Source organism: Danio rerio, chromosome 9, assembly GCF_049306965.1.
Source record: "Danio rerio strain Tuebingen ecotype United States chromosome 9, GRCz12tu, whole genome shotgun sequence".
Lineage (NCBI taxonomy): Eukaryota > Metazoa > Chordata > Actinopteri > Cypriniformes > Danionidae > Danio > Danio rerio.
The window spans coordinates 27,654,263-27,663,429 of NC_133184.1; the positions used below are offsets into that span (position 1 = coordinate 27,654,263).

At 35.6% G+C, this 9,167-nt stretch overlaps 1 long non-coding RNA gene across 2 annotated transcripts; it reads left to right on the forward strand.

Moving 5' to 3' along the window:
- The first annotated feature begins 254 nt into the window (after positions 1 to 254).
- On the forward strand, positions 255 to 5,668 carry LOC137496426 (uncharacterized). 2 transcript variants are annotated; one of them, XR_012385405.1, is made up of 5 exons: positions 255 to 564; positions 1,194 to 1,292; positions 2,225 to 2,275; positions 2,724 to 2,934; positions 4,886 to 5,668. It is a non-coding gene; the product is annotated as an uncharacterized lncRNA (long non-coding RNA). The 2 variants fall into 2 exon arrangements; XR_011016749.2 differs by lacking the exons at positions 255 to 564; positions 1,194 to 1,292 and having other exon boundaries at positions 2,211 to 2,275.
- The last annotated feature ends 3,499 nt before the right edge of the window (positions 5,669 to 9,167 follow it).

The following is a 9,167-nucleotide window of genomic DNA, read 5'->3' on the forward strand; positions in this document are numbered from 1 at the left end:
AGACGGCATTTGAATCCCAAAAGCAGAGCGGAGGAGGACAGGAGGAAAAAAAAGAGACGACAGAAAGAGAGGAAGGTCCTGGAGTGAGGGTCTGCCCCCTGCAGATCATGCCATTCTACCCCTCGCCCCCTTTTTCTTGCCCGCTTTTCTCTCCCATTGAGCCCGGCGGACCTCGGCGTCTCTCAATTGGATCTTTTCTTTGCCTCACCCTTTCTTCGCGCTCCTAATCCGCAGTGGAGCTGAGAAATACACTCATTAGCGAGAGGGAGAGAAAGAGAGAGGAGAACATATGGCTTTGACTTGCGATCACACTAAAAATCTCTTGTCTTTCAACCGGTTAAATAGTTTGTCTGTTTATCAGAGTGGGAGAAAGAGAGAGAGAGCAGCATATCTGAGAGCATGGCAGAGAGGAAACTGTTTAAAAATGAAACACGCTTGAAGGAGAAGCACAACAATGATCCTGGAGCACTTCAGAACAAAGTCTTCCCGAGGGAAAGAAAAGGCGTTTGAGGCTTGTTTTTTTTTTTTTTTTCTGTTTTAGAGAGAGAGGACAAGCAACAGAGGGTAATGTGTATGCCACCTGTAAATGTTTCTCTGACCACTAACATTATCAGGTTTCAGTTGAAGTCTCCGGCTGATCCGGCGGCTCCTTTGAACGAGGTGGAAAAAAGCGTCTGCCCAAGGGTCTGTCCTCTTGATTTCCTCTCTGTTTTTTTCTTTCTTTCCTTTCTTCTCCTTTGCTTTAAGTATTTTCAAACACAGTGAGAGAGGCAGTGTTAACGCATCTGAACCCCGACGCTGTCAAAGGTTAACACACACGCACACACACACACCTGAAGGAAAAGCTTTTAACACAGGTATAGTGACGGCGTTCCCATGAGGCCTTCCTGCAGCAGCTGCTGGTTAACTGTGTTGTGACATGTGAAGACAAAAGAGACGTCTCAACTTTAACCTGAAGACAACAAAAAACACAGGGATAGATTACAGACAGGACCAAGATAAATATTTCACTTCTGAAAGAACTTCAGTACTAATGCTGGTGCATTGTCAATCAAGAGAATGTCTGGAGCAGAGAAAACCTTATTCAATAGGCTACCATACCAGTAAAAAGACAAGAGTGTGAATGTGCAGTATGATAAATGTTTTCGCTTCAAATGACAGTTTTGCAGACTAATATAATTTGTACTTTGCAGGTAAGGATAAGAGGCCTATAATGTCTTAAAGCAGGGGTGCTTAAACTCTTTCTTATGAAGGGCCAAAAATCAAACTTGATTGAGGCCCATGTACTGAAGGTAAATATATCAAACTGTATTACAAAGTTGCTATGAAAAATTTCCATTTAAAAATAAATAGAAAACATTACTTTGATCATATTAACTAATGCATTATACTGTTCATTCATTTATTTTATTTTCGGCTTAGTCGTTTTATTAATCTGGGGCAGCCAAAGCTGAATGAACCACCTTCCAACATCTCACTCTTTTCTCTGGGCCAAATCAAAAGATACCATGGGCCAACTTTGGCCCACAGGCCCTAGTTTGGGCATTTCTGTCTTAAAGGATCAAATATATATGTGACCCTAACCCACAAAACACAAAAACACAAAAATAAGGGTTATTTTTTATAAACTGACATCTGTACATCATCTGACAGCTTTACATGTTGCTAGAAGTTATTTATATATGGTTTGTTAGGACCACACAATTTTTAGCAGAATTTTTTTTTGAAAATTTAGAATATGATGGTTAAAAAAATCTAAATATTGAAAAGAATTACTTTAAACATGTACAAATTAATTTCTTAATAATGCATATTTCTAATTACAAATAAAATTTTGTTTTATTTATGGTAGAAAATGTACAGAATCTATTCATGGAACATGATTTTTACCTAATATTCTAATGATTTTGACATAAAAAACAGTACTCTTGTCTAAATATTCCTGTGCAATTTAAAACTGGGGTCAAATATTATAAATACTTTTTTATTATTAAAATAAAAAGTAGGCTGTACAGTAGAGAGTTTTTAATGATAAAAAAATAAAATTTAGAAGTATACCCCTTTTTAAAACTTATCTGAACTATGAAAAGGACACGATGATATAAAAAAGAGAGAGAAAAAGTACTTGTTTTTGTTTTAAAAACTTTTTACATTCTGTTTTTTTTTTCATCATTGTTGTGGCTTTGAATACGTATCCCATGATCCTCCTTGGTGGGTGTTCAAGAGCAGCGTTCCACACCAGCGGACGTTCACTCTACCACGCAGGGGCTGATGGGTAAATCACTTCCTCTACTAATCCCTTTAGAGACATCATATTTTATAGCACTTCTTCTCTACTTTCTTTCTCCCTATTTCCACTTACAATTCAAGTCTGGTCTAAGTCTAATTCCACTTCATTTTCCTTCCCCCTCATGCAAACTCTGCAGATGTGTTCATAATATTTTCTATTTATGAGCATTCCGCAGCATATTTACAGATACATATGAGACACTACACTCGCATTAGTCAAATCTCAAAGGCTGAACCCTACAGGACATCCACTGTAATTAAACCTCAAAAACTCATCTCACGCAGTTCAGGGCTCAATTTATTGCACTTATCCATCTCTCCAAGCACCTTTCCTTCCACTCCCTGCTGTCCTGAGTCTGGAAGAGTCCTAACTGAGTGTTAAAATATTAACAGACTGTGGCTCATTAAAATGCTGTTGTGTGTTTCTCTCACAGAGAGCTTTTGTTCAGCAGGACATCAGCAATACCACCAGATCTTCAACCCACTGCTGCTGCATCCTCTGCCCAGTGAGAGGCCTTCACCTCAGGCACAGACTACAGCGTCCATCCCAATGGAGGCTGGACACACATGGAAAGAGAGAAGGAATAAATATAGACAGATGAATCTATGCAGATTTGTCTATAATCTGAAGTGATGAAATTAGAGGTAAACCTACACATTCTTACATTTTATATCATTAATTAGTTCAATTTGAAGTTATCATTACATGAGTAAAAAAAAGCTGTTTAAAATATGCCATATAATTGCATTGATTCAGTTTGTTAAATTGTATTTGATATCTATGCAGGACCACAATGTACTTTAAAATACAAACATGCATTTTGTTTATTGATGTTTATTTTAGCTAGAATGAGTGTTATCTTTATGCCACTGGAGTAACTTATTTTGCTGCTGAGTTGTGTTTTAGATGAAATATAGGCTAAATTATAATTATACTCAACAAAAGGGGTGGACAGAGATGTATTTTGGTGTTTTATTATAAATAAAAACACAGGCATGAATTAATATCTAGCTCAGCATAAACAGATGAGTTTTATAAAGTTTAAGGCTGTTCTTTCACTGCAGAAAAATCACAGTAAGAGCTGAGTGATATGACACTATGCATAAACATGCATTAAACACTTATATTCAGCAGTTTGCACGATGCCTCAAAACAAAAAGGTTCAGCAAGTTAAATAATATACACTTTAAGCTATCAAAATATACATTTAAACAGAGCTTATAATAAATGTATTATCCAAATGTGAATACTATGTGGTCTTGCAAAGCTACCTGCTTGTTTTTAGTCTCCCTGCCTCTCCTATTTTCAAAATAAGAGTCCTGCATACCTAGTATGGTTAATACAAGCTTGGAAAACATGTTGTAATCTCAATAGGAAAGTTGTGTACAGCCAAACCCTGTCTGTGGCATGCAAATTAAGGATGCACTGTCAGAGCAATGGCAGATTGGTGATTTATCCTGATTTTCATTGCAATTTTATAATAATTTCTAAGCATTTTATAAGGATTTACATGAGAATGAGGAGATAGTGATGTTTGAGGCTCATGGTATGTCCTTTTCATTTGCTGAATAGGTATTATTCTATGCCTAGGCATGTCCAGATTTGCATTCTATGGCACCTTAAAAGCAAATTTTTAAACATGATGTACTCTCACGATGAGCCATATTAAAGTGACTGAAAGCCATCTACATGAAGTTCAAAAGGACAACCCTTTCAGCCACAGCAAGAGAAGCTGGTCCTCCAAAATCTGTTATTTCTAAAATATTGCATCTGTACAGTGTCACTAACTCATTCAAGTTCCACCAAAAATGCTGGTCATCCATGAAAGACAAATGCTTGAGAAGACAGTATAATGCAGAGGATCTAAATTGACAATTGGTTCAACACTGGTGCTAGAACTGCTCTCTGAATAGAATAAAGATCTGTATCTTAGCATGCAGTGTCTCGATTTTTAAGAGAATTTGGACTGAAAGCCCTCAGTGCCCAAAGCTCTTATCAGCAGTGAGAATCAAAAGGCCAGACTAACCTTTGCTGAGCAGCATGTTGTGTGGACAGAGAACTGCAAAGTTCTCCAAAGTTCACTTGCAAGTTTAATGTCTGATGGAAAGCAGTATGTTTGTCATCTAACTGGCGAAAGACAAAACCCAAAGTGTGTAAAGAAGCCACACACTTCCTACTAATTTTGACTGATTTCACCTTCATAAATTTGTTCCAGTCATCATGATACACTCATTGCTGTTATCTGTAAAGAAAATATAATAAAAATTTCCACAAAATGAATAGCTTTCATTGTTTTACCAGCATGGTATTGTCATAAAATTCTCTAAAAATATTTTAAACAATGAAGATCTAGTGTTTTTAAATTGCACTCTAATTTTGATCTCCACGGTATTCTGATACCTTCCCCCATCTTTCCTGATTTCTCTCTCCCTCTCTCTCTCTCTCTCTCTCTCTCTCTCTCTCTCTCTCTCTCTCTCTGTCTTTCACACCCATCACTGATCCCCAAGTGTACCCCGTCTCTCCAGGAGTCGTTGATATGGGGATTAACTCCGAAGTGTCAATCAATTCTGTTTTTTCTATCTCTCTTTCTTTCAGCGCACAAGTATTTAATTGACACAGAGAGCGCCAGCCCGTGTTTTGAGTCTGCTTCATCCCTGCGCTCTGCTCCAGGTCATGGCTTTTAGAGATGGAGAGAGGGTGAGGAAAGAATGAAAAGTGAACCGAGAGAAAGGATCTGAAAGTGCAATTTCCTCGTGCACATGTGGGAACTCAATTCTGCTTGGCCGACTCTTCTTAAACCTGTACGTGATGAATGAGTGAAGTTATAAAGCTGAAGCAAACATGTTTTTGGATGTTAAAAGACTTTCTCCTATCCATGCTTAATGTGGAAAGACAACTGTGAGCAAGCAATTTGTTGGCCGATTTCCCTAGAGAGTGTAAATAGCGTCTGGCAGAGCTAGTGCAACAAGAATTTCACAATTTAGCTTATTTTTTTGTTACACATATTTAAAAAATGATTTAAGATTGATGATGTTAAATATAGGGCTTTTTCTATTGGTAATCATGCAAAAGCAATATATTAAAATTGTATGAACAAATGGCTGTAAAATCTGGAGCAATTGTAAAGTTTAAATTTTTTTTTTCAAAGCATCATTGAAAAATAAAATAAAGAAAGATGGAATGCAGAAAGCAATAAGTATTAAAGCTGTTATATTATACAACTTTTTTAAGTGTACTTTAAAAAAATGCTGTTTTTGAATTTGTATTCATCAAAATTTCTACAAGTTTTCCACAAAACAATTAAGCAGCACAACTGCTTTTCGCTACTTTTTACAGATAGTTTGGAATAGTTTGTCAATAAACAAAAATTAATTCACTAGTTACTCTCTATGATGTGGTTTCAACTCTGTTTGAGTTTCTTTTTCATGCATAACAATAAGGAGTTTCCCCCAAAAATATGTAGAGCGATTTGAGTGTCCAGAAAAGCTCTATATAAATGTAAGGAATATTTAATTTTACTCTTATAACACAAAATAGGATAATATGATGAAGGTTGGAAACTAGTATCCATTGGTATGGGTACAAATAAATAAATAAATAATAATAATAATAAAAAAAAAATATATATATATATATATATATATATATATATATAATTTTTTTTATTTATTTTTTTTATTATAATTAAAATAATATATATTTTATTTATAATTCCATATAAATATATATATAAAATATATATATATATATATATATATATATATATATATATATATATATATATATATATATATATATATATATGGAATTATAATTGAAATATATATTATGGAATCCAATGGCTACCGGTTTTCAACATTCTTTAAAAAACTGCATCAAAATACAAGGGGAAAAAATCTTAAACAGGTTTGTAAAGACAATTTTTTGAAAAATTTAATCTAATTATGGTCATAATCAAACTAAACAGAAATGGAATTAAGACACGTGGAGGATGTCGTTTTTAGTCGCATTATTGAAGTGCAGTACAGACATGTAAACACCTTAATCAAACTATTACCATTGTGTAGGACTTTTCCCGCATTTTGCGACAGGATGTTACATACACACACGGCTGTTTGACAGTATTCTCTGCATATAGCGAGTCAGTGATGGACCATAGACACCTGCATTGTAAAATGCAGTTTTTTTCCAGTACGGCATGCGGAATAAAATTCCATTAAAACCACGCTCTTCCAGCAGTTCATACTCACATCCAATATCTCGTTTGTCACGGGGACATGCATGAAATGTTCCTGCATGAAAGGGAAAGTGCCAAATTGCAGTTAAAGTGGACAAATTAAAAATGAAACTACATTCCAGAAGAAATGTGGATAGCATGGTGATACAATGATGTTAATCGAATTATGTGCTATAACATGTAAAACAGGAGCAAGAAAGGAACAATCAAAAAGCAACTCATGTAAACACCTTAATCATATTATTGTCTTATTCAGATTCCATTACCGATGTCCATGAAAACGCAATCAATGATAGTAAGTAATTTTGCAAAAAAAATCTGATTTGACATCACAGGAACAAATATGACTAAAATATATGAATTTTCTTTTATTACATTGTTTCACAATATTAACCTTTTTACTGTATTTTTTCAACAAATCAGTGCAGCATAAAATCTTCCTATAGTCACAAACCTTTGAGCCTTATATTATTAATAATTTTAGTCTATATATTAAAAACAAACAATTTTGCTAAATTTTACCCTCAAAGTCCTAACACACAAAACAAAACCAGCAAGTGTAAGTTTGCTCTGCTGATTTATTTAATCAATTATGAGTGCTCTCCTCTATTTGCCCGTCTGTCCCTCTATTCTTTTCCTCCTCCATTTCACACCTGGAAACCCCTTCCCTCTCCCTCACCTGCTAACAGGAGTTATTTCAGGTTCATTAATCTCTGTGACCTCCTGAGGAGAGGTCATAAACACACAGATGTGTGTGTCACCTGGCAGCAATCCATGAGTTGTCTTTTCTGTGAATACGCATGCACACACACACACAAACAACAGAACAATCCTCTGGAAAAGGTACATTCAAGAAGAAATGTCAAGTCCTGTTTACAGCACTGATTTCGCCAATCCAACCAGATAACAGCAGATGTAAACAAGGTCCAGCATACAGAGATTTTTCCACATCTGGAGTTTGTCAGAATGACTTTTAACATGCAGTTCTTGTACTGTTTTCGATAACTGGATATTCTTCTGTCAATCAAACAGCACACTTCTGTTGTGGTTAAGACAGTACCAGAATCTAAGGCAACAAGCTTATAAAAAATAAACAAAAATATACTAATAATAAAAAAAACACAAAAAAATCAATTGAGAGATATTTATTATAAATACACTTATACAATACCTTGGCAAAAAGAAATATGGCTCTCTGTGTTTAAGGAAGCAAATACTTAAGCATCTATGACTTCATCTTTACTGCTGTGATTAATTTTCTATTTCTGGTTTGTTATTTGCTTGGCAACAATTAATTTAACCCTAACTGATGCAGTGTGCAGCTGTTTCGTCTTAAACAGCCATGTCAGAAGATGTTTCTAAACACGCTCAGATTTAACTGAGAAACACATTTCATCACATGGTAGTGGAACACAAAACAACTATTGTGTTCATTCATTTTGACTGCCCTTCCAGCTGCAACTCTTCACTGGGAAACATCCATACACACTCATTCACACACATACACTACGTTCAGTTTTAGCATATCCATTTTACCCATACCACACGTCTTTGGACTTGTGAGGGAAACCGGAGCACCCGAAGGAAACCCATGCGAACATGAGGAGAACATGCAAACTCCACACAGAAATGGCATTAATCCAGCCGAGGCTTGCACCAGCGATGTTCTTGCTTGAGGCGATCGTGCTACCCACTGTGCCACCGCATCGCCCAACTGTTTTGTTGGGAAAAAAAATCTTCTGTGAACAGCTTTATTGTTTTGATTCAACAGTGTCGTCTCATTGTACATTATCACTTTTTGATCATGCTCAGTCTGAAAAGGCAAAGCAACAGTATTGGGGAAAGTTAAATTTGAAAGTGAACATACTTTGAGTCTAATTTGATTTTACTTTTAGGCTATATGTAAATTCAAACAACTATTTTAGAAAAAAAGTATGTCTTTTGAACACTTAAATTAGCCATCTTTTTAGTTAGGCCTGCCGGTTTGTATATCATTCAGTATACCATTCTGCCAATGTTATAAGGACCTAGCATGCTATATGAACCTGAAATGCGATATATACTCTATATATACTTGTTTTACACTATTTATAAGTATATATTAATCCAACCCTAAACAAACACAGCTGATGCAAATAATTGAGAGATTCAAAGGAGTCTTAACAACCTTGATTTGTTGTATTAGCTGGTTTGATTAGAGTTGGAGCAAAATTGTGCAGAGCTGCAGCTCTTCAGGAATTGGGTTTGAGACGTATTATTTAGAGGATCAACATAAGACCAGCTTGATCAGCTGAAGTAGTGGTCAAACCCAGTACCAGTGCTTATCCAAGTATGACCAGGCTGGAAGACCAGCTAAAACCAGTCATCTAGCTCAGGTTTTCTCTCTTTTTCTTTGTTTTTTTTTTAAGTCAGCAGGCAGTCAGCATTAGGAAGTAAACTAGGATTTGAAGCACAGCTAATGTCTTCCATGACTCCCTGTTGGCTAAATATGTTGTTGTTTAGATGCATTAATGTCTTAACAGCTTAGTGTTAAACAGCCATGTACAACAGTTAGAACAACAAACACTATCAGCAGTCAGTCTCCCACATACACTGAGGCACTGTTAACACCTCAGAGCAGAAGAGATCTGACAATACTGT